The sequence below is a fragment of the Mauremys reevesii genome, linkage group 3 (assembly GCF_016161935.1).
Source record: "Mauremys reevesii isolate NIE-2019 linkage group 3, ASM1616193v1, whole genome shotgun sequence".
Taxonomy (NCBI): domain Eukaryota; kingdom Metazoa; phylum Chordata; order Testudines; family Geoemydidae; genus Mauremys; species Mauremys reevesii.
Genome location: NC_052625.1, coordinates 112,590,608 through 112,616,014, shown reverse-complemented (window position 1 = coordinate 112,616,014; position 25,407 = coordinate 112,590,608). Strand labels below are relative to the sequence as shown.

At 41.0% G+C, this 25,407-nt stretch overlaps 1 protein-coding gene across 8 annotated transcripts in view; it reads left to right on the top strand.

Moving 5' to 3' along the window:
- TMEM200A (transmembrane protein 200A) overlaps nucleotides 1–25,407 on the top strand; it is a 71,246-nt gene that overhangs the window by 37,232 nt on the left and 8,607 nt on the right. The window contains exon 1 of one of the 8 annotated variants that reach the window (XM_039531979.1): nucleotides 4,604–4,687. The exons of 5 other annotated variants lie outside the window; for them this stretch is intronic. The gene's annotated coding sequence lies outside the window, so the exon portion shown is untranslated. Of the gene's footprint in view, nucleotides 1–4,603; nucleotides 4,688–25,407 lie in introns of those variants that run through there. 2 more of the 8 variants (XM_039531974.1, XM_039531976.1) reach the window with 2 other exon arrangements.

Sequence of the window (25,407 nt, the reverse complement as noted above, 5' to 3'; positions counted from 1 at the left end):
TATTTTATGCCATAATGTAGTAACGTACTTTATGGCACTATATAAATAATAGTTATCATAATTCCTAGGTGTGCATTAGAATGCATATACCATATTGTTAGTTATTAATCAACATTTTTATCCAAGTCTGCAAAATAATTACCACCATATTGTCTCCCTTACTCACAATAAACAGGACTTTACTCAATGTGAGCAATTCCATTGAAATGCATGGGGAGGGATGGAGAAATCACATGAGCAAAGTACTACTCACCGTTTGAAAGGTTGCAGAATTGTGTCCTAAAAACCTGTCTGATACTCTTACATTAAATAGCTCTTTGATAACAATAGGCCTTCTTATGGAGTAAGGTCATATTCAGTGTGAATAAAGATACCAGAATTTAGCCCTAAATGACAAAGTATTGCTGATATTAAAGAATAATTGCAGCTATTTGATAAAGAATAGTAATAAAATTGTTCATCGGGTGATGCAGGTGGTACATCACCTTCTCTCACTTATGACTGTGTTGTGTTTGTGGTGGTTTTTTTACAACAGATGCAAACCTCAGCTCCCCATTAACATCTTAGCTATTATTAAAATCTTTATTATAGGGAGGATTTGAAAACAGTATATAAAGTTTCTTATTTGGTTAGTTATTTTTTTCCACTCTCAGCAGATGTTCAGACATATATGGCCTATAATTAAGCAGTGGATTTTATGCCAAGTGGGTTGCAGATGTTCTAGATTTGAATTAATCTTCAGATGTTGATAAACAACATTCAAAGATTTGTAACACTTTTGTCTAAGTGGTTTTCCATTCTTCATTTGTGATAGCTTATCCTGAATTTTTAGAAGTTATTGAGAATAATAAATCAGTTATGATGCCTTAATTACCAACACGGATCTTATTTATGTCACAAACACTAACCTTTGGGCAGAAGAAAAGCTATATGAATAAAAAAGCATGACGTAATCCATAAACATTCAATAAATCTTTCTTATTGCAGAGACAATTAAAATACTTTCATCATGTCTCTGTAGCTGTTGTGTATGGAACACCTAGACTAGAGCTGGAGTACACAGCTCTGAGTATGGATCGTGATGAAGATAACATCTCTGCAATGCATGGAAAAATATTTTCAATTCAGGGCTTTAATCTCTTCTGTTTGCAATGTGTGGAAAATATTTTTAAACAGAAGAGCATTTGAGCATATGTTTAAAGTTAAATGCATGTTTTCCTCTATGTACTTACTCAAATGGAACTTAAGGACATGCTTAACCACTTTGTGGAATCAGGACCTAGATCTGTAAAGCACTAAACACACCTTTGGTGCTACTTATATAATAGCAAGGGCTTGATAGATGCCCCAAAGCCATGGACAATGATGTTGGAGGGGCTAGCAATAAGTTGGAATTCTGATTTACTGTATGTTCCTGAAGATTAGAAAATGTTTAGAGAGACTGTTGCTGGGGCCTGGACTGGTGAGCAAGGAAGGAAAACGTGAACCTGTGACCCCTTAGGACTTGTTCCTCCTGCACATATTATAATTCCCACACTTTCATGGGGGTAGGAGCTACTTCCTATTAGGACTGCCTGGGGTGCTAGTCACCCCAAAGGGTGGGGAATAGACACAGCCATCAACTGAAGCTCCTGTGGACCAGCCAGCAGGGCTCCTGTCAGTACAAGAGAGTGTGCGGAATCCCTTTAAGAAGCGTAGCAGCAGATGTGCTCCCCCTGTCTGACAGGATGTACTAGGAGACATTGGGTATGTCTACACTGCATTTAGACACCTGCAGGGTCCTACAGCCCCGGCCCCAGTCCCAGCTCAAACATCTACGCTGCAATTAAACAGCTCCTTAGCCTGAGTCAACTGGCACCGGCCAATGGTGGGTGTCTAATTGTAGCATAGACATACCCTTAGTGCCTCTGAACTGCTCCTGACTGCAGCCTCCAGGGGACAGAGGGCAGACCCATTCACTGTTTGTAGCATCTTCCAGATTCAGTTCCCTACGCTTTCTGGGCATCTCCCCCTTCTGTCTTCCTTTTATTGGTACTATTATTTGTATTACTGTAGCACATATGGGCCCCAGTTGCAGACTTGAATGCCATTGCGCTAAGCACTGTACAAACCCAGAACAAAAAGATGGTCCTTGTCCCAAAGAGCATCCTCTGAGGGTATGTCTACACTGCAAATAAAAGGTGTGTTCTTATCTCCAGTTAGCTAACTTGGGTTAAAAGCAGCACTGAGGACATGACAATGCAGCTTTTAACTTGGGTTAGCAGCTTGAGTTCAACTCCAGGCTCCCCTATGGGCTTTAATTCAAGCTGCTAACTTGAGTTAAAAGCTACGTTGTCATGTCTTCCCTGCTATTTTAACCCAGGTTAGCTAACCAGAATTACTGCAAAAAAACGTGTGTTCTTGAGATTCCCAATTTTTTCTCTGCATGTGCAAAGTTCTTTCCTTTTACCTCTGTTCCTATCTAGCCTTGCCTCACAGTAGTCCTGTCTTACTCCAATGTCCATTATGTCTTTCTTTTCCCTACAAAGTTCCCCATTCCTGTTTCATAAGAACATAAGACCATAAGAACAGCCGTACCGGGTCAGACCAAAGGTCCATCTAGCCCACTATCTGTCTACCGACAGTGGCCAATACCAGGTGCCCCAGAGGGAGTGAACCTAACAGGCAATGATCAAGTGATCTCTCTCCTGCCATCCATCTCCATCCTCTGATGAACAGATGCTAGGGACACCATTCTTACCCATCCTAGCTAATAGCCATTTATGGACTTAGCCACCATGAATTTATCCAGTTCCCTTTTAAACATGTTATAGTCCTAGCCTTCACAACCTCCTCAGGTAAGGAGTTCCACAAGTTTCCCTCCATCACTCTTCCCCTCCCATTACCCCACTGAGATTATCACCAACAAGCTATGTAAGGCTGTTGCTGTAACCCTGATCCTTTCTCACCTCATCCTGTTTTGCTACCCCCCATTTGTTGCATCATAGCTAAGCTGTTGGGACATGTACCTGTGCCTTTCTATCTGTCTTGTAAAGTGCCTACTGCCTTCTGAGTTATCTGAGCCACTGACCCGATTCCCCTTCTCATCAAGTAGAAGCTGGGATAGCAACATTCAGCAGTGGGGAAGAGGCAAAAACTTCAAATAATAATAATTGTTAGCCAGTTTGGGAGAAATGCAGAGAAAGGGACAGAGGGTCAGAGAAGTTAAGCAGAAAATCTGAGTGTACTGCCAAAAACTGAAGATTAGCCCGGTCTGTATAAATATCATATGACTGTGTTGGTCTTCTGCAATTCTGCAGCACTCTAATACAGGGAGATAACATTACTGATTTCCCATCACATTTCAAAGTGTGACAATTTTCTGCCTAAAGTAATGTCAGAAGAACATAACCACACACTCTACATTTTTCAGCTCTGAAAAGAAAATATTCTAGCTCTTTGGGCAGGTCCTTCCCTTCAGTGCGGCAGCTCTAGCTGCCCTTAAGCCAGTTAAACTGGGCCCAGGAAGATTCCACCTGTATAGGGGATCCACGAGTGGTGTCGAGCCACCACAGCACTCCCTCCTGGTTAAGGGGTAGGGACTGTGGCTGACAAAAATGAGCCTGGTTGGAGCATCTGAGCAATCCTTGGCTGCTCCTTGGCTCCTTAGGGGGCTGTGACCAGGCAGCACATATTAGGGCAGGTTTCAGCACTGCTTGAATGCAGCAGAGGACGATGACCATTTTGTACATACAGTCAGCCTCACTGTTCAATTTTGAATACTTATACACACACCCATTAGAATATGCATGTATTGCTATAAACAAGGATTAGACCATGTCTCAGTCAAGAAACGAGGTAAACAGAGACACACAAGTTGTTAAGCTATAAACCAAAGCCCCAACTCTTCCCATTTGAAGTCAATGTGAGGTTTGCTATTGACTTTAATGGAAGTCAGATGAAGATCTAGAAGAATTTGGTTCTATGATGAGGACTGAGGGATTTGGCATTAAATGTGCAAGCACTTATGTTTCACACAGCATATGGGCAGAAACTCTGTCTCTAGGCAGCTGTGAATAAAATCAAAGTAATTATAAAGAATAATTCTTTATTGCTGGAATTTCTCTCAGAAATTGTTTTTTTTAATTTTAAAGATATCTTTTTAAAACAAGTTATTTTGACTCCCTCTAATCTATCTAGTAAGTAAATAGCAAGCTGTGGGGGTGTCTCTACCCTTGACCTAGCCTCTTCTGTTTTGGAAACTTGAGTTTGACCTTTGTCTTTTGGTTGGCAGCACAATAGATTAGTGTTGATTCATGCAATTATCTTAAAATGTATTCCTCTTCCAGGAAAAGTTTGTGTCCATTGCAAATTTTATGACCGGATGTTAGAACCAGTACAAGTAGTTCCAAAATGCTTCTAATATAAACAAATTTAGTTTAAGATTTAGTATTTAAGAGAACAACATTTATGAGAAGTCTAGTCCAATGTGGTAAGTTTCAGATCCTTTGCCTCCATGTCCCCCTGCCTACTTTTGCACTCTTACAATCTCCCTGCCCCTCCCACCCCCAAAAAAATTCATACAGCAACAGAGGAGAATAAAAAACGCATACAAACAACTATGCCTACCTGATCACACAGGGAATAGTGAAACTGGTCATACAAAAAGTATTGTCAAGTACCCAAAGTCAACGAAATGAAGAAAGAGGTAAAATGTCTATCTTGTCTAATATTGCTCAATTATAGGAATCTTAAATAATTGTAATAATAGATAAAAATGTTTAAGTAAAACTGTGGTTTTGGTTTTTTTTAAATTGACTGTCACTGATTTCAAAAGAGAATTTCTTGGTTTTTTTTGTTTTTGTTTTGTTTTGTTTTGAAAGGTTGGTACTCATTTGTGCCCTGATCCTGCATCTGGGTTCACACTAGCAGAGCCTTATGTTGGGTTAGAGACTCAGGGCTTGTCTGCATGAACATTTAGTTTGTGGCAAGCTGGGGTGTAAATCTACCCCACACTAGCCTGCCATATACTAACCATCCACATGGACCTTGCAAATACACATTAACAGTTGCTAGTGCACTTGACCTACCTCGCTTTCAAACTGGAGTAGATCAAAGTGCAATAAGTAACAGTAAGTGTGTATCAAGAAGGTCCATGTGGACACCTTAGGGCATGGCAGGGTAGATTTATACCCTGGTTTGCCACACACCGACTGCTCATGTAGACAAACCCTCAGTCCTGCAAGGTGCAATGGGATTACTGACGTGTAAAGTTAAACATGATCTTAAGTTCTGTGTTGGATCTGGATCCAGCTCCAATGAAGTCAATGGTAGTTTTGCTTCTGGCTTCAATTGCTGTGGGATCAGGACTTTACTAATTATGGCCCTGATTCTGGAAAACACTAAAATATATGCTTTAACTTTAACTTGACATACAGTAGTTGCCAAGTTTTGTGCAGCTCCCTTATATTTCTATAATTGGCAAATATGTAAATCAATTGCCACCCTAAAACTTAAGGACAACACAACCTTCTGCAGTCTGTGGCAGGAGTAGGGCATGGAGCTGCACTAAACCTGGCAGCTGTGGCTAGGATATGGTAAAAGGAGTTTGGGGGCTTCTGAGGATAGCTGGGTGGATGAGTGTTGCGGGGAGTGTGGCAGCTTCAAGAGAAGCTGGAGGAAACTGGGGCCTACCTGGGCCTCTCTCCTTGAGCCCATTTCTTTAGTCCCACTGGATGTGAGATCTCGCAGCTAGGCTGCAGGAAGGTGCAACAGGGCTGCCTGCCAAGCATGTGCTTAAATATTACCCTGAATAGGGATGCTTTCCTAATTGGGGCCTCTATCTAGGATAATGAGCTCATAGCTGATATGAAAAAATAGCAAAAAAATTGTATTTATAAAGTGGTCACTCTTTGTGAGTCTTCTCTTTAATAGAGCTTCCTTATTTAAAACTATTGAACTGTAGCTAATGGTTTAAAACATTTTCTGTCAGAACCAGCAGGCAGAAATATTCAGAAATCTTGGCAAACAAGACGTAGCTTTATGGTGAGGGAGCACTGTGCTTAAAATTACAGTAAAGGAAAATTCTTTTCAGTCCCATGATGACATAAAAATGCTCTGTTCTTCTAATACATCTGCTGTGTTTTTGAGCAGCATCTTCCCAGCTGTTGGCAAGTTTATAAGGATGTTTGCAAGAATTTGAAAAACCTCAAGGAGGTATGCTGGGCTGCATCTGTGAGACAATTCATGATGTATGCATTTGAGATGTGAAATGGTTTACATTCTATGAAACTTATAGGATCTGTGAAATTCCAATTCAATTTTCATTAAACAGTTAATGCTTCCTTTTAATCATTTAAGTGGCTTTCATCTTTAGAGGGTTCACCCCCCCCCTTTAAATAGTGTGACTTATAACATGAGTCATTCTATGCAATATTTGGGTTAAAGAAAAGCACTTAAATGCAAAACATTTCACTCCTTCTTGATATTGACAATTATACAGAAAGTGAGGTGCTGTCAGCTTGTTGTATAGGTTCTCATTTGTCATCTCTTGTGTATAATACCTGACAAAAATCTACATTAAAATGAAGTTAAGTTTCAGTGTAACTTAGAGCCAAATACGTTGCACAGATGTTGTAATTATCCCAAAATAAAGCATTATAAATCCAGGAAATATAGAGTTTTGGTTACACTTACAAGAAATACAAACATTTTAAGGTAAGAAATGCACAGTTAAGGCACTTGTGGCAGGTTGGTTGTGTCCTTTGCATATGGCCCCGTGCTTCAGTTTCTCTTTTTCAAAGTCCCCAGTAACTCCACACAAGATTTCCAAGTATAAATAACCTTTGCATGTTTAATATATTACACACAAAAAAAAACAGCCCGGTGCATGTAAACCATAACAAAAGTCCCACAACTATAATACAGAATTCCTCAGCACAGTCCAAAGAAGTACATGCAATCTTTCAAGTTCCAGCAGTTCATCAACACACCAAGTACAGCTCCAGCACCTCTCACCATGCTGAGGCTCTGTGGTACAGCTCCATTGCCTCTCAGCACACCTTACCTCTCAGGTACAGCTCTGGCAATTCTCACCATTCTTCACACCAGCCCATCTAGCTGGGGTGCTTCCTTGTTTTTGTTCTCAAGTATGGTTCTAATTTTCACCTGGAGACATCACCCCTTCATTGTTCCCTAGCATTCAGCCCTCTGGCTCAGATAGCCAGCAGCCAGCTACATCTGCTGCCCTTAGCCTTTGGTCCTCTCCTGCCATGGCCTGGGGAAGTTTGTAGGTGATCCCCCGCACCCGCAATTGCATTTTGCTGTCAGCAGCCTGATCCGGCTCCAGTGCTTACTAGGGAACTCTCACTGTTCTCTCTGTCAGAAGCATTACCTCCCCTGCTGCGAAACCCCTCCTCAGCTCTCAATCCACCTCTGCTCCTATCCTGCATTCTCTCTGCTTCTCTCTCTGGATTCTGCGTCCTCCCTTCCTTTTTCTCATTTATAACTCTGGGGGTAGCTCCACCCTCCTCATTACACCAATCTAGGAAGCACCCAGGCTGGAACAGGAGAGCTGGGCCCGATTTCATTTAAGGTGCTAGCTACCCTGTGACAACACCCACATATCCTTAACTCTGTCCTGTAGTGATGCCATGCAATAATCGTAAGATTATGATTGACATTTTAGGTTGTGAATTTAATTTAAACAAATTTTAAAGACAGATTTTTCATATTTTTTCCTTTCATAGTTTCACTTCAAGTGTATTTGGGATAAGAATTTTGTTGTTGATGTTGATTATGGATATCTTAAAATATGGCTGAACTCTAGAGCTGCACATCCCATTGGATAACCCTCTGGAGAATAGTTACATAATGATTTAGAAAATCCTACCGCATTAAATTATAAACAATTTACTCTTGCACACTAAGGTTTTTCTTTCATAAATGTTATTGTCTGCTTCAGTGCTATGGATTTTGGGTGCGTATAGTGTGGTGATGTTTAAAACCAATTAAGTTCCACAAATACACCTCTAACTCAGTGAGTGAAATCCTGTTCCATTCAAGTCAATGGAAGTTTTGCCATTGACTTCCATAGGGTCAGGATTTCATGCAATATTGCCATAGCTAGGATCACTGTTTCAGTCCAGCAAGGAAATTCCAATATTCCTATGCATACAGTTTGGGAACATAGTTAAGGTACCGTTCACACTATTCTGTTGTTACTGGGTGAGGGGACAAGTGTTTTGTAGCCAGGTCTGCAAACACTGTTCTATTGTTATATAGTACGGCCTTTATACTGTGCTTCCATGATATTGCAGTTATAGGACTGACAGGTAGTGTTTACATGCAATAGAATAAGCAATTGCATATGTTCTCAGACTATGGGATCACTCCTTCTAGGGGCAGAAACGACTTTCCTTCATGCCTTTCATTGTTTTCTGAAGGCATCTGCATATTCTCTGTCTCGCTTGAAACTTGATCTGGAGTTTGTGTAGAGTGTTCTTTCAGACACAGAACAATCTAGCAGGTTTATTTTTCATTAGATATCTCCCCCCCCCTCCGCCCCCCTCCGAGTTGTCAAAGATGCTGGCCTTAAAGAGCTTAAGAAAAATCAATTGAGATGAAAGTGAGAAATAAACAAGGCAGCATGGAAACACAAACAAGCATTAAAACCAGACAACCCAGAAACAGGAGGAGGAAAAGAAAGGAGGTTTGAGAAATATGGCCTTATCCAGCATTCCTTGCCTGCTGGAGTTTCAGTGCTCAAGAAATGCAGGATCTAGCATCATGGATGAATTCATCCTGTGGATGAAAATCACCTACATGATAAAAGTGGACTACAAAGGCTTTTTAAAAACAGCCAAGATCCTGAACCTGCAACACTTACATGAGCTTCTTGAAACAGGAACTATCTTTATGTGAGTCTTTTACAGTATGGAGCACTTGTCAGAACTTAACAAGTAATGATCCTTATTCACTAACTTCAGTGGGATGGCCCATGTGAATAAAAAGGAGTAGAAATTAATTGAGGGTACAGTTCTGATCCAGAGGAGAACTATTTGCCCTATAGAAACATTCACCAGTTTGCAGTACCGGGCCTTTAGTCCTTCACATATTTGTCAAATTCTGTGATAAATTTCTCACATTTCTTTGCAACTGTTGATAGCACCATGAAAAGCTCAGGGTCCAGTCCTCCTCTTGCTTAAGATATTTATAATATGGGAGCATAAATTCACAATTTGGGAAAGCAAGAGAAGGGGGAATGGAATAATTTTTAACTATTTTATTTTCTAATGTAAATATATTGGTAATATATAAGGCCCCAATCCTGCAATTTGCAGGATATAGGCATTTGTCAGCATGCACCATCTATAACTGATTTGAGATCTTATAGTTTTACATTAAAAAAAAAGTTTATCTTGTAATAGACAGTTTAAAAATCACACAGTTTGAAATATTTTTAGATACTGTTGCTAAAAGCAACACCTTCAGTACTGAGACTGATATTAGATTAGTTTTCTCAGGTTCCTCCCTCCAGCCCCCAGTGCATTTGTGCATTTTTCTGCATTTTGTGTAGCACCAGTTTAATTTATGATTTTTTACAAAAACAGACCTGATCTCTGAATACGTTGTACCTTGTTGGAATTCTTTATATAGAGAGTGATGAAGAAAATAGAATTCCTACATTAAAAGTGAACAACAAAGAATAAGGAATTACACACACTTCCTTTTTTATGCATAAAGTTGGCCTCGTTTGTTTCTTTGTCTCTCTGTGCCTATTATTTACATTAGCAATATCAGGCCTTGATTTCCCTGTTTATGGGCTCAGTTTTGCAAGGTGTATTCTGGGTCAATCCAGCAAAACACTTGGATTTACAAAGTAAGTGTTTCACTTGAAGCACATGAGTAGTGCCACTGAGGTCAACTGTGCTTAAAGGTCAGCATGACTGTTAAGTGCATTGCTAGAATAGGCCAGAGTGCTCAGCATCTGCCAGGATCAAATCCTGTGCTGAAGAGCTCTGTCAGTCTTTGGAGGAGCTGAACAATTAGATCAGAGTTTGAGGCTGAAATCTGAACTTCAGATTTCTTATTTGAGGAGGGAGAAGATGCTGAATCTGAGTTGTTTAATTCCACTGGTATCTCACAAATGACCTCCTCACAGAGTAACATTGGGGTATCTGAACAACCCCTTTCCCCCTTCAGACAGGGCTGGAAAAGCTGCAATTAAATTTCTAATGTAAAAGCTTAATTTTTTTTTTGCCACCTTTATACATGATAAAGGACACAAACCTCTTTTGTTTGGCTATGCAGTTCACCTTTAAGTATGGTGCTAAAGATAGACATTCTCAAGGAGATCAGTTTGAAGAAACACTCATTCTGAGTGAGGCAAAACCTTAAATTTGTAGAAAAAGGTTCCTTTTAAAATTTAAAGTGACCCAGCCAACATGTGGTCCAGAGCACGAGCTTCATTTCAGCTCTATTTGGAGAAGACTATTTGCTGAGACTTTCAGTTGAATATTAAATTCCAGACTGTGAACCATTGCTTTCCTCATAGCAGAAGACAGACTTTATGGCAGCTGGACAGTTTCAGCAAAACGGTTTGCAGAGAGGAAAATAAAAAATGGCTTATGTAATTTGTTTATTGTATTTATTTATTTCATTTATTATGCATCTAAACAGGCAGAATTTAAACTTGACCTATATTCTGTGATCTATTTAATATGTCAACCCTTGAGATGCTGATGGAAAGTTGTTAACTGTTACTGAGTCACTTGTCATCCCTTTGGATTTATAATATGGTTTTACATGATACACATACGAGCATCCTCACTACTAAGCAGCATAACAGTATTGATGCTAAATCTGGTTAATATTCAGCCAGCAGAGAGTTTAGAAGGAATTCTTGCCATTGCACAGTATGCCACTATGCTATTAGATAGACAGATTGATATCTTTCTTTTGCAATGGGATTTATGATACGTTCTTCCTCTCCCTACAAAATTTAGTAAGAAGAGAGTTCTTGGGATTTAAAGTGGATTCTGAACTGCATAGAAACCTGTTTTAAAAGAGAGAGATTAAAGGCATTTTGTAATCAGAAAGGCTCCCTCAGCAACAGGCAGATAAATCTTCAGTAGCAATTTTTCTAACCTTTCTCTGAGATAATTTTTAACTAAGAAAAAAATATTATTGCCATATTAATCCAATTACACTTTAAAAGAATCTATCATGAGTAAGGTTAAGATTTAGTCATGAGTATTTTTAGTAAAAGTCATGGACAGGTCACAGGCAATAAACAACAATTCATGGCCCGTGACCTGTCCATGACTTTTACTAAAAATACTCGACTAAATCTTAGCTGCTCCTGGGGCCCCAGGGCTCTGATGGCAGGGGCTCACTGTCCCTGGCTGCCTGCTGCGCCCACGGGCTCTGGGGCCCTCTAGTGCAGGACAGCTGATGCTCCAGCAGGCCCCACGGCCAGCTGCACTGGCTGCTGCTTGGGTGGCCCCAGGGCCAGCTGCCTAGGGCTGCCCAAGCAGCCGGTGCAGCTGGTCCCGGGGCCACCCCAGCAGTGGCCGGTGTAGCTGCAGAAGTCACGGAGGTCCCAGAAAGTCACAGAATCCAGGACTTCCATGACCTCCGTGAAAGACTCACAACCTTACTCATGAATTATGGTTTTTAGCAGTGGGTGTCAAAAACATTTTCTGTTTCTGTTTGCAGTTTATAGAGACAAACAGATTGGAATGCTGAAATAAAGAGTGAAAAATGCCAAAGATTATATCCTAAAATAGAAAAGAGTCACCATATAAACAGATTAGGACTACTGACAGTATGGCTGTTCTTTTTCTTTTTTCTTTTTTTTTTGTAAATGGTTTTCCTTCCCTTTTCCATTTACAAATCCTAATAGACAGTACGGAGTGTGGCTATATAATCCACACTCTGCAAGATCTGGATTCACCAGCAGAGAGGCTGCCACAAATATTGGGCCTAAAAAGAGATTCTTTAAGAAGTTGGTGGATGTGGAGAGTGGAGGAATGAGGAGGGAAAAGGTTAGCAGGGAGGACGGGGAACAGCCAAAGCCTATTAGTGGCTTCTGGGTAAGTAGGGAGCTGGGGAGGTTATTGCATGTCAATGAGAAGGAGCTATAGCAATATTATTAGATAGGAAAAAGGAAGGAGTGAGGGGAGATCTAATTGTCAATGTGACTATTCACATGCTTAAAGTTAAGCATGTGCATAAATGTTTGCTGGTTCAGAACCTAAGGATAATATTTTCCAAAAGTGCTAAGAGACCTAGGAGCCTAAGTCACTTTGAAAATGGGATTTAGACAGTTTCTAAAATTTTACCCTGGGGGGGGGGGCGGGGGAAGGGGGCAGTTACTCTATTTACAGAATGGGGATGGCCCCCTTGGTAAAGTGTTCTGTGTTCTACAGATAAATAGTATTCCTGGCAGCATAGACCCAGGGTTGAATCTACCCCATTTAAATATATTTATATTACTGATATCCAGGATCACCACTTTACTGTAGCACTGTTTAAAACTATGTACTGGTATATTGGGGTCTTTATTATTTTACCCATAGGACATGTGAGTCAGGAGTTCTCTACTTGAAGCAACATCCCTTGCTGACCAGCAGTTTCAACTGAGTAAAGAAATGCTTGTCATTAATCCCAGCTAACATTAGTCCTCAAAATTGGCATAGATATGATGTAACCTAGTTACTGTGTCAGAGAAATAAAGGTCCTTAAAATCTGCAGTTTCCCCATACCATGTGTGCTGGCTAAGGGAGGGGGCAGGTATAACAATTTAGATGAACCAAGCCATGCTGAAAAGTACCTCCCTGCCCCAGCTCACCTTTCACGCACAAATTAAACTATAATTCTCTTCCATCCTACACCTACTCTGTTCTGCCTGCCCTCTCTCCAGGTTCTTTTTATTGCCCACATTCTTTTTTTAAGTAATAAGTTTATGAAATAATTGATTCAATAAAGAAAAGGGGGTTGCTTTGGGGCTTACAGGAAGACTGAGGAATCAATTATTCAAAGGCGGGGAGGTTATAAGTACTAAAGCAGTGGAGAAGGATAGCTGTAGCCTGCAGTGGAGAACATTGGAGCAGGCATGGATTAAGCAATGAAGTACATATTAGCATAAGGCCAGGGCAAGCACAATTAAAGCAAGTTCATCAGAACATCTCACCAAGCCAAAATATATGTCATTAAACACAACAATCAATGTTGATGCAATGCTCAGTTGCACAGCTAATTCCCAGGTATCAGAAAATGCAACAATTAAGGTTCCAACAGCCAGGTCAACTTGGTTGAATTGCACTGCTTGCATGTTTTATAGCAATGTGTTTTACAGCACAAAACATTCTATATTATGTGAGACAATTAGGACCAGATGACTTTAGTCAAGCACAGACGTGGTGTGTACTAAGGAGCAGTGACAGCAATAGTGGAGTAGTGTTGGGCAGTAGTAGAGAGCTACACCACCTGAAGTGGAGCTTTGGGAATGCATTATGAGCCAGGGAGCTAGGATGAGACAGCATGCTCAAATCTCTGCTTCTGGCCAGCTCTGCTGGCTAGTTCAGAGGGTTGTTAGGGCTGTGGGCTTCTGGGTGGATTTGCATTCTCTAGTGTTACTGCAAGGGAGTTTAGGGGATATCATAGTCCAGGCTTACCTACACTAGTGTTCCCACTGTTACTGACTCTAGTAGAGCTGAAATGGTTCTAGTAAGAGTGGGAATTTTTTTTGTGAAAAAATCCTTGTGTAGATTGGAGGTGGTCATGGTGGAAGAGGGTGTAATTCCTTCCAGACTATGTTAGTCATTTGTGAATTTGTCCCAGTGGCTCCCTGGCAGGCTAAATCATCCAGTAAATTGTCTTGTTTCTGTGAAGACCTGTCTAAGTTCCAGTGTTTTAGGAGCACACTCAGAAACACTTGTGCTGTTAGCTTGGGTTTTGCCATATTTATGGATTTATAAATCTGCAAAAATAGATGTACAACAGATATTGAGAGTTCTAAATCTATGCTTCTGTGGTGAGGCTGCCCAGCTGTGATGTACTGGTTCTTGTGCTTTTGCTGTCATAGCAACATGCAGTGGAGCACTCTTGCTGAGAGGCCAGCAGGTGCGGCATTGGTGCCGGCCTGTTGCTAGGTACCTGCAGTGTTTCCTCGGAGCCGGGTTAGCAGGGTGGCATGCAAGTGCTGATGCATTCTAGCAGCACCCTACCCACCCCACTCCCATCCCACCATACCAAGACAATTACATGTATAATGTAGCCAGATTTTCCCTGTGAATGTTTCCAAGCACAGTTTTAAGTAGCTCCACACTATTAGGAGTATCTATGCTTCCCACCTAGAATTGGCAACAAGTCCTCTAAAAAAGTGGAAAGTCAGGATGAAAAGAGAAAAAGGATCAACAAAGAAATGAACTGTCCCTAGTGGCAGCTCAGGAATCTATTTTTTAATAACTAGGACTAGGGAAGAAATCTTTTTTTTTTCTGGGCCCCACTACTGTTTTCCATAGTTGGGTCTTTCTATTTTGAGGTTAATCTTCTAGTATTAACCCCAGCCCCAAAGCACAACTCTTGGGAGTATCATTGATTCTGACCTGCGCTTTTAGTCACAGATCAACTCAGCTGTAGATTCCATTTGTTAAATATTTCTGAAATTCATGGCTGTTTAAAAGGCTCTTGTATAGGAAGCAGAACCCAGCCTCTCAATTAGAATACATCTGGTTTACAGCCAAGCCCTCAGTCATCAGCCCAGGACCACAAGAGTCAGGTATACCTAGGCTGATGCTAGCCACACAGCCCAGCCTCTTTTGCCAGGTGCTACCCTACCTAGATGCCAGAGACTTATGGAGATCTCCTGCCCGTACAGCTTATTTCTCTTACTTGTTGCCTATGACCCTAATCCAGCATCTATGGAGTCAATATGGAGCTTTTCCATTGACTTCTATGAGCTCTGTAGCAGGCTTTATGTGGTTGCTAAGGGCAGCTTCTTGGCCTCTTTGAAGACCGTGATGTTTCAGGAGAGTGGCCCTACCTAGTGATCCATATGAAAAAGTGGAAAGCATGCACCAAGCACACCAGGGAGGGGTACTGTTAGGCAGCATGCAGAAGGTGGTGGACCCCTCAGTACCAATCAAAGACAAAAGTGTGAAGTAAAGGGTGCCTGTGACTGGAAGGAGTGAAGAGGTAGAAAAGAAGGAGGGATATTTCCAGTAGGCTTTAGTTCTGTAGAATCCAATCCTCAAAATGAACCACCAGGATTTGACCAGCTCCCAAGTCAGTAAGCAGTCCTGACTGTGTTATATATGTCTAATTCCCATAGCCCAGATCCTACAGAGTTCATTCAGTCATGCAGTCCAACAGTTCTCACAGTTAAAACCATGGTGCCTGCTTTGATTCACCTGTAACTCAATTCTCAGTGGTCTTTGTCTCACTGATTTCTCATTTGCAGCAGATACAGAATCATGTGGTTCATTTGATTTTTTTTTTTTCATTGCCTCTTTTCTCCCCTCCATGTTACTCTCTTATTTAGTCATCTGCACTGGTTAAGTTATGAATTCAGGGTAACATTCCATCTCTAACATTCCAGGCCCTTTGCACATAGTTCCCTGATCTGGTTCATCTCTGCTTTCTGCCCTCTATGTTCACTCTGTGTGGTCCTTAGCACTTGCATCTCTGTCATCCATTATCTCAGTGTCAGGCTTTTGTTCATTTTGGATGGAACTTTCGCCCTCCTGGTATTTGAGCTGCTAATTCCTGTCCATATTTTAAAACAAAACAATTTTTCATCCAGTTACTTACTTAGCTAGGCTACTGAACTGTGACATTGGTGGTTGTTTTTGCTGCAGTACATTGATTGCCTTGAACAAGCACAAACTAACTTGTTTTCTCTTGTATGGCCCTTCATGGCCTCTCACATACATATTGTCAACCTGCAAATCATATCTGCAGTGCCATCCTTGATAGCACATTTGTCAAATTTACCAATAAGCACCTTTACAGTTTTTCCCATGCCACTGCTTCTACAATATCAAAATCCACAAGGTCACTATAGAGGAGGTGAATGAGCTTTCTTTGCATCTCTTTTTAAGACACACCTATGACAGGATGCCTAAAAAAACACTTGACAATGTTTAGGCAACTGGCATACTGTGACTGCTGCTTATTACACTAATCATAATGGTCTCACTGTTACCTAGTGCTCTGCCATCTGTTTGTTGTATCCATCTGCTGTCTCTTGTCTTATACTTAAACCATAAGCTCTTTGGAGTAGCAACTGTCCCTTCATTGTATGTTTGAACAGTGCTTGTCACAATGGGACTCTGATCGTTGATTGATAGCTTCTAAACACTACTGCAATACAAATAAAATAGATATTTGTGAAAGGTGCCATACCCTTAAATATATTTGAGTTTCATTTTGTTTTCACTTGTCACATTAGCTGTCTGAATAGTCTTCTTTTAGTACAGTATCCCTAGGATGCTATTTTAAAGAAACATAATTGGTAGTGTATATATATCATGACCATCCCTCCCCACACTGTAAACTGAAAGGTAAGTAGCTCTGTATATACCTACACTGCAATAAAACACCTGCTACTGGCCCATGTCAGCTGACTCAGGCTCATGGGGCTCAGGCTGCAGGCCTATAAAATTGCAGCAAAGGTATTTGGGCTGGAGCCTGGGCTCTGAGATCCCAGCCTGAGTATTAAAGTCTCCACTTCAATTTTATCGCCCCACAGCCTGAGCCCCATGAGCCCAAGTCAGCTGACACAGGCCAGCTGCAGGTGTTTTATTGCAATGTAGACATACCCTCTGTGGTTATCTGAATGTTGGTAGATACATACTGCTTCAATCTAGTATAGCTATCTTCTCCTACTTTCCCAACTTCTTCACTCAGCATTCCCACACACAGATGACAATCTAGGAGCCTTTTCTTAGAAAAGAAAAAAACCCACACTCATCTGCTGGTGCTTTGTAGTTGGCAGAGGCAGATTTATTGATCTTCTTTTCTCTTGAGCAATGTATCAAGAAATTGGGTTAACAATTTAGAGGTAGAAAGCTGACTAATACCAGCGATCCTCTGTGATCGTCTGAAGAGACCCTAAAGTAAGAAACATATACATTTTACAGTAACTGGAAAAACATAACTCTAGATTCTCTTTCATGTGGCCTTTTAACTTCTTATTGATATAATCTCTGGGTTGCTTATACAAGTATCACAGTCCAAATCACCAGCTTTTAATAAGATTTCATGAATAGTTTTAAGTTTGCATTCATTTTCATTTCTAATTTCAACACAAATGAGTTATCTATATTTTAGGTAACTGATTCTGATCTTTACACCAAATTGGTGTAAATAAGGGGCATCTCCCATTGATTAAATTAATTGATGTACATCTTTGTAACTGAGAGCAGTCAGATTCAGGAGCAAGATAAGGTAGCTTATTAACAACATAGGGCCAGATTCTACCTACAAGTAGAAGTGGGTCCCCATATAGCTTCAAAAAGAACTTTGCATGTGTAACTGTGAATACATTTTAACCTATGATGTGCATTAATAAAATCTGACATAGCAAGTGACCCATACCTAAATGAAAGCTTTATGTACTGCTGATCAATCCCAACATCTGTTCTGAGCCAGGTTGAGGTCCTGTCCACGAACCACATAATGCATCTAATTTGTGACCTGATCTACACGGGGGGTGGGAGGATCGATCTAAGATACGCAACTTCCGCTACGAGAATAGCGTAGCTGAAATAGACGCATCTTAGACTTAGAATCACTTACTTCGCATCCTCGCGGCGCGGGATCGACGGCCGCCGCTCCCCCATTGACTTTGCTTCCACCTCTCGCCGAGCTGGAGTTCAGCTGTCGACGGGAGAGTGATCGGGGATCGATTTATTGTGTCTACACTACATGCGATAAATCGATTTCTGATAGATTGATCACTATCCGGCAGGTAGTGTAGATATACCCTATGAGAGGCATAAAACCAGACTCTGAATGAAGAGCTTCCATTTTCAGCTAAATACAGGACCTGAGACACATCCATTATTAGGTCTATAACTGGTGCCCCAATTCTTTAGCCAGTATTCTATTTATTGTTCTTGACATATTAGGGACAGTCTCATTTTTTCTCAGGCCTGGTAGCCTACAGTTCTACAAACTCTTTAGCAGGAAACCTGCTGTAGCAGTAGTGACTGGTACAACTGGTACTGATTTTGAATGTGGTGTGATACATTTTACACAAATAGCAGAGCAGGTGTATACTGATTTATAGTTGCACAACCAAGCAACAATAACTTTGCCTTGCTTCAGAGTGGCTACACTTGGGACAGAGCTGGGGTGAGAAATAGGTATTTGAAATTTAGTTCTGAGTGCATAGTGGACAGCGAGTTAGATCTCAGGGAGTGCAAGGGAACTCTATATGGCAAAGTAGGTAAGAGATAGGAGGTGGGAGCAAAGTCTGACTGTAGTTTGAAAGCATGTCTCTTTCACTAGCAGAAGTTGATGCAGAAAAAGATATTATCTTACCCACCTTGTGTTTCTGATATTTTGGGACCAACATGGCTACAGCAACATTGCTAAATTGCTTTTGATATTTTAGTTTTCATAACTTCTGGCTACCTGTCAAGAAAGTGAGTATAAGTGTGAATGATTAGAAGCTCTAATGATGCCCTCATGTGGACGTTTAGCTAGTTCACACTAATTTAATACTAATTGAAAGCACTATATAGTTTTACCATATATTTTATAATGATTTCTTCATATCTTTTAAGGTATCACAAACATAATTCAACTGTTCGTGCCAATGTAATTTAGCAAATGGAATATTTTTTTCAAACAATGCATTTTCCATTCTTTACTAATACTGATTTGTCCTTCATTAAAAGTCTGCCTCTCAAAAAGGAAAGCTCTTCTAAGGCACCATACAGTTTATGCAGAAATTGATTTCACATCTGTCAGCATACATTCCTTAACCCTCTCTTTGGATCTCTTCACCGGCGAATTTTGTGCCTGTTATTCTGTCTGCCACTCACTGAGTATGTATACAGTGGGAAATTACATTTTGTTAGAACATGTTAATTAACACGATTAATTTAGCATTCAGTGTAGACAAGGACATGTTGTGTCTAGACTAGAGTTTTTGCTCAATTTAACTCAAGTTAAAAGATTGCCAGTTAACTGGAGTTAGCTAGTATGTCTGTAAATACTAGTTTAGATGCTCCACAAATGTTTGTGGCTTAAATTCACCTTCTTATTTGTTTTACGCTGGGTCAGTGTACAGAAGTGAATGGGACAAGGATTAAGGGACCAAGTAAATTAGCTCAATATTTATAAACTAAATTATTTCTGAGTGTTTTGGGCATTGTTCTTTGTTTAGTTTTAGGGGGAAAACTGCATTCATCCAACTTCTGGCACTCTGAGCCCCAGAGTGTTTAACCATGCACTGACTTCATATCCAATCTCATATGCCAAGTCATACAAACCTCGTCTTTGCTTTACACCCCAGAGAGTAAGCCTTCTATTCGGCACCACCACATGCTGCACCTCAGAGGTGTCAGAATCCTTTGAAATATTTATTTCATGACTTATGGTTGATGTCTAATCTCCACTCTCATCTGCATCATGTTAGCTTCGATCTAAATTCCCATTCGTTTTTTGTATATTTGGGATTTTAGGTTTAGAGATGCTGAGCTACAGAATTATCTTCCAGTATCCTTTGTTCTAATTCTAGAAGAAGCTCCTTACCCCTATTTCTCAATCTCTAGAAGACAAAAGCAGAACAAAGACGAATGCGTATAAATATGTACAAACCCACGTCCTTCACCTACGCAGTTTAAATTAAAATGAGCTCCTAAAGTTTTCAACACAAAGATTTTCTTTCAGTGGTATCACAAGCAGATATAGCTTATGACATAAAAGATGAAAAACACTGTACCTGTTTCATCTAAAGGTCCATGGACTCTTTTTTCTAATTCCTAGAAATTAGGACTGATAACTATGAATGAACTGGTATATTCAATACAGATATTTGGACAAATAGCTAATACCTGCTTCTGACCACAATGATTTTGATTGAAACAATGACTTTATATAAAATAAAATGCTGAAATGGCTTAGAGCCACATTCTGCCACTTTACTCATGCTGGGTAGTACCTTATTTAAGCTAAACCAAAGTAAATAGAAGAAATTACACAGCCAGCTCTCAAACAAACTGGAAATTCAATCAATTATAAGCAAGCACAAGATATTCTAATCCCATTGGGTTTATTTTCCTGTACACACATGCCATTTTTCTTCTTCTTTCCTTTTCAAACAATACAACTGCTTTATTATTATGCCCCCTTGTAAAGCAGCCTTTTCTCGTATACCATAGAATTTCTTGCCATTTTTATTTTCTCACTCTTCCTTTAGCTCCGTGGATTTGTTTCTTGTCTGTGACATAGACTATATCCTCACATAGCAGTGCGTATGTATATATATATATATATATATATATATATATATACACAGTGTGTATGTGTGTGTGTATGTGTCCTTACTGCCCTGCATGCCTCTAGGTCTCATCCTCAGCCCTTCTCAGGCTTCTTCCCACTGTCCATCCCAGGCTGCTCTTTTCAGACCCTACCCAGGCTCCAGTCATCTCCTCACCGGAGAGACCCATGAGTAGCTGCTACTCACCAGGTCTTCCTTTCTTCCTCTCTATGGCCTGGTCTACACTACGAGTTTATGTCAAATTTAGCAGCGTTAAATCGAATTAACCCTGCACCTGTCCACACAACGAAGCCATTTTTGTCGACATAAAGGGCTCTTAAAATTGATTTCTGTACTCCTCCCCGACGAGGGGAGTAGCGCTGAAATAGACATTGCCATTTCGAATTAGGGTTAGTGTGGCCACAATTCAACACTATTGGCCTCCGGGAGCTATCCCACAGTGCACCATTGTGACCGCTCTGGACAGTAATCTGAACTCGGATGCACTGGCCAGGTAGACAGGAAAAGCCCCGCGAACTTTTGAATTTTATTTCCTCTTTGCCCAGTGTGGAGCGCTGATCAGCACAGGTGACCATGCAGTCCCAGAGTCAAAAAACAGCTTCAGCATGGACCGTACGGGAGATACTGAATCTGATCTCTGTATGGGGAGATGAATCTGTTCTATCAGAACTCCATTCCAAAAGACGAAATGCCAAAACATTTGAAAAAATCTCCAAGGCCATGATGGACAGAGGCCACAACAGGGACTCAACACAGTGCTGCGTGAAACTTAAGGAGCTGAGACAAGCGTACCAGAAAGCCAAAGAATCAAATGGGCGCTCACAGAGGGAGGAGCGACTGACGACTGTAGCTATCCCACAGTTCCTGCACTCTCCAAAAACCATTTGAATTCTGGGCTGAGCTCCCAATGCCTGAAGGGTCAAAAACATTGTCCTGCATGGAATATCATGGCAGCTGGAGGATTCTCACAAAACTAAGTGATTGGGCAACAAAATGGCAAATGAAATTTAATGTGGATAAATGTAAAGTAATGCACATTGGAAAAAATAACCCCAACTATACATACAACATGATGGGGGCTAATTTAGCTACAACAAGTCAGGAAAAAAGATCTGAGTTTTATGTGGATAGTTCTCTGAAGAGATCACAGTGTGTGTGCAGAGAAAAAAAAAAAAACAGGATGTTAGGGAATCAAAAAAAGGGAAAAGGAGATAGAGAGAATATATATATATATTATATAATATAAATCCATGATCCATGATCATCTCTGTGTACAGATGTCAGATGTGGTCTCTCAAAAGAAAAAAAAGAAATAGAAGCAAGAAAAAAGAAAAAAAAAAAAAAAAAAAATGATTAGGGTAGAAAGATTAAAGAGGCTAGGACTCTCAGTTTGGAAAAAAGAAGACTAAGGGGGATGATATAGGATATATAAATCATGATGAGTGATTGAGAAAGTGGATAAGGAAAAGTTATATTATTATTAATATAATATACAGACTAGGGGTCACCAAATGAAATTAATAGGCAGCAGGTTTAAAAAAAAAAAAGTTCTTCTCTTCTCACACACAGTCAGTCACAACTTCAAACTAGGAGGGAGGGGGTGGGAGGAGGGGACTATAAATAACAAAAAATAAAAGGGATAAAATAAATTGGTGGTAGCCAGGATGGGTAGAAATGGTGTCCCTAGCCTCTGTTCGCAGAGGATGGAGATGCATTGGCCACTGTCGGTAGACAGATACTGGGCTAGATGGACTTTTGGTCTGACCGGCCATTCTGCCTCAGGCTGTTCTCCCAGTCAGCAGCACCGCGCGGTCGCGCCTACCCCTTGTTACCAGGGCTCACAGTCAGATACTTAGACCTCTACATTTTGCCGAAAATAAAAAAATTAAGCTGCTGTTTAGAACTGTCCCCCAACATACATATCCTGGGACATTTTGTATTTTACCAGTGACAACCAAAGGCACATACACAAATGGAGATTCAGTCCTGCCTGTGCTTCTATCCTAGTGCTTATCACAGATTCCCATTTTCAGCTGTAGGCTGAGCAAGTGCAGAATGGTGGTTCACTCTACTTCGCTGTAAGCCAACCGCCCTCCCCTCCCCCCTTTGATCTCTGCTTGCAGACGCAATAAAGTCAGTGTTGTTTCAAATTCATACATTCTTTATTACTTCATCACACAAATGGGGGAATAACTGCCATGGTAGCTGAGGAGGGGTGGGGGAGGAGGGAAGCAACGGGTGGGGTTGTTGCAGGGGCACCCCCTAGAATGGCATGCAGCTCATCATTTCTGCAGGATGTCTGGGGCTCTGACCTGGAGTGGCCGTTTGCCTCTCTGGTTCTTTAGTAGGCTTGCCTGATATTCTAGGCAGGACTGACTCTCCATTAGACAAAACTTAAAGAAGAGAAGGACCTGGGGAGTCATTCCCATTTTTGTCCAGACACCGCCGACCGACCAGGAGCACCCATGACAGCAGCAGATGGTACAGTATGACTGGTAACTGTCATTGCCAACTTGCAAAGCAGCAGACAGTACAGTATGGCTGGTAACCATCTTTGCTAACTTGCAAAGGCAAGGAGATGCTGCTGTGTAGCACTGCAATACCGCGTCTGTCAGCAGCATCCAGTAGACATACGGTGACAGTGAAAAAAGGCTGAACAGGCTCCATGGTTGCCGTGCTATGGCGTCTGCCTGGGCAATCCAGGGAAAAGAATGCAAAATGATTGTCATCTGTTGCTTTCACGGAGGGAGGATTGACTGACGACATTTACCCATAACCACCTGCGACAAATTTTTGGCCTCATCAGGCATTGGGATCTCAACCCAGAATTCCAATGGGCGGGGGAGACTGCGGGAACTATGGATTAGCTACCCACAGTGCAACAATCCAGAAGTCGATGCTAGCCTCAGTATATGGACGCACACCGCCAAATTAATGTGCTTAGTGTGGCCGCATGCACTTGCCTTTTTACAATCTGTTTCCAAAAATCGATTTCTGTAAAATCGGAATAATCCCGTAGTGTAGACATACCCTGAGAAGTACACTATAACTCCCATTAGATGTTTTTGGGCAACATCTCCATGAAGCCTTGCCAGAGGAACAGAATTGTGCTGAGCCATAAGCCTACCTTAAAAGGCCCAGCATACATTGTTACAGGCTCTGAGGGGCTGATACAGACTCCAGAGATTACTGGGGACAGAGAAGCTCTGGCTGTGCTCCCTTGCTGTCAGCAGACAGAATAGGATGCATGAGCTAATACACCAGCTCTGTGCCCTTGTAGATTCCTGCCAAATTGGAGTGATCCCCCTGTGGTTGACTAGGCTAATTTTAGGAACATAAAAAAACATAAGAATGGCCCTACTGGGTCAGACAAAAGGTCCATTTAGCCCATTATCCTGTCTTCTGACAGTGGCCAATGCCAGGTGCCCCAGAGGGAATGAACAGAACAGGTAATCATCAAGTGATCCATCCCCGTCACTCATTCCCAGCATCTGGCTAACAGAGGCTAGGGACACCATTCCTGCCCATCTTGGCTAATAGCCATTGATGGACCTATCCTCTATGAATTTATCTAGTTCTTTTTTGAACTCTGGTATGATCTTGGCCTTCACAACATCCCCTGGTAAGGAGTTCCACAGGTTGACTGTGCATTGTGTGAAGAAATACCTCCTTTTGTTTGTTTTAAACCTGCTGCCTATTAATTTAATTTGGTGACTCCTAGTTCTTGTGTTATGAGAAGTAGTAAACAACACTTTCTTATCTACCTTCTCTACACCAGTCATGATTTTATAGACCTCAATCATATCTCCCCTCAGCCGTCTCTTTTCCAAGCCGACCCAGTCTTATTAATCTCTCCTCATACGGAAGCCGTTCCATACCCCAATCATTTTTGTTGCCCTTTTCTGAACCTTTTCCAATTCCAATATATCTTTTTGAGATGGGGTGACCACATCTGCACACAATATTCAAGATGTGGGCGTACCATGGATTTATATAGCGGCAACATGATATTTTCTGTCCTATTATCTACCCCTTTCTTAATTATTCCCAGCATTCTGTTAGCTTTTTTTACTGCTGCTGCACATTGAGTGGAAAAATGACTCCAAGATCTTTCTTGAGTGGGAACAGCTAATTTAGACCCCATCATTTTATATGTATAGTTGGGATTATGCTTTCCAATGTCCATTACTTTGCATTTATCAGCATTAAATTTCATCTGCCATTTTGCTGCCCAGTCACCCAGTATTGAGAGATCCTTTCCCTAGCTCTTCGCAGTCTGCCTGGATCTTAACTATCTTTAGTAATTTTGTATCATCTGCAAATTTTGCCACCTCACTGTTTACCCCTTTTTCCAGATCACTTATGAATACGTTGAAAGGACTGGTCCCAGAACAGACCCATGGGGGACACCATTTACCTCTTTCCATTCTGAAAACTGACCATTTATACCTACCCTTTGTTTCCTATCTTTTAACCAGTTACCAATCCATGAGAGCACCTTCCTTCTTATCCCGTGGCAGCTTACTTTGCATAAGAGCCTTTGGTGAGGGACCTTGTCAAAGGCTTTCTGAAAATCTAAGTACACTATATCAACTGGATCCCCTTTGTCCACATGCTTGTTGACCCCCTCAAAGAGTTCTAGTAGATTGGTGAGACATGATTTCTCTTTACTAAAACTATGTTGACTCTTCCTCAACAAATTATGTTCATCTATATGTCTGACAATATTGTTCTTTATTATAGTTTCAACCAGTTTGCCTGGTACTGAAGTCAGGCTTACAAGCCTATAATTGCCGGGGTCACCTCTGGAGCCCTTTTAAAAAATTGGCATCACATTAGCTATTCTCCAGTCATCTGGTATAAAAGCTGATTTAAATGAGAGGTTACAGACTACAGTTCTGCAATTTCAC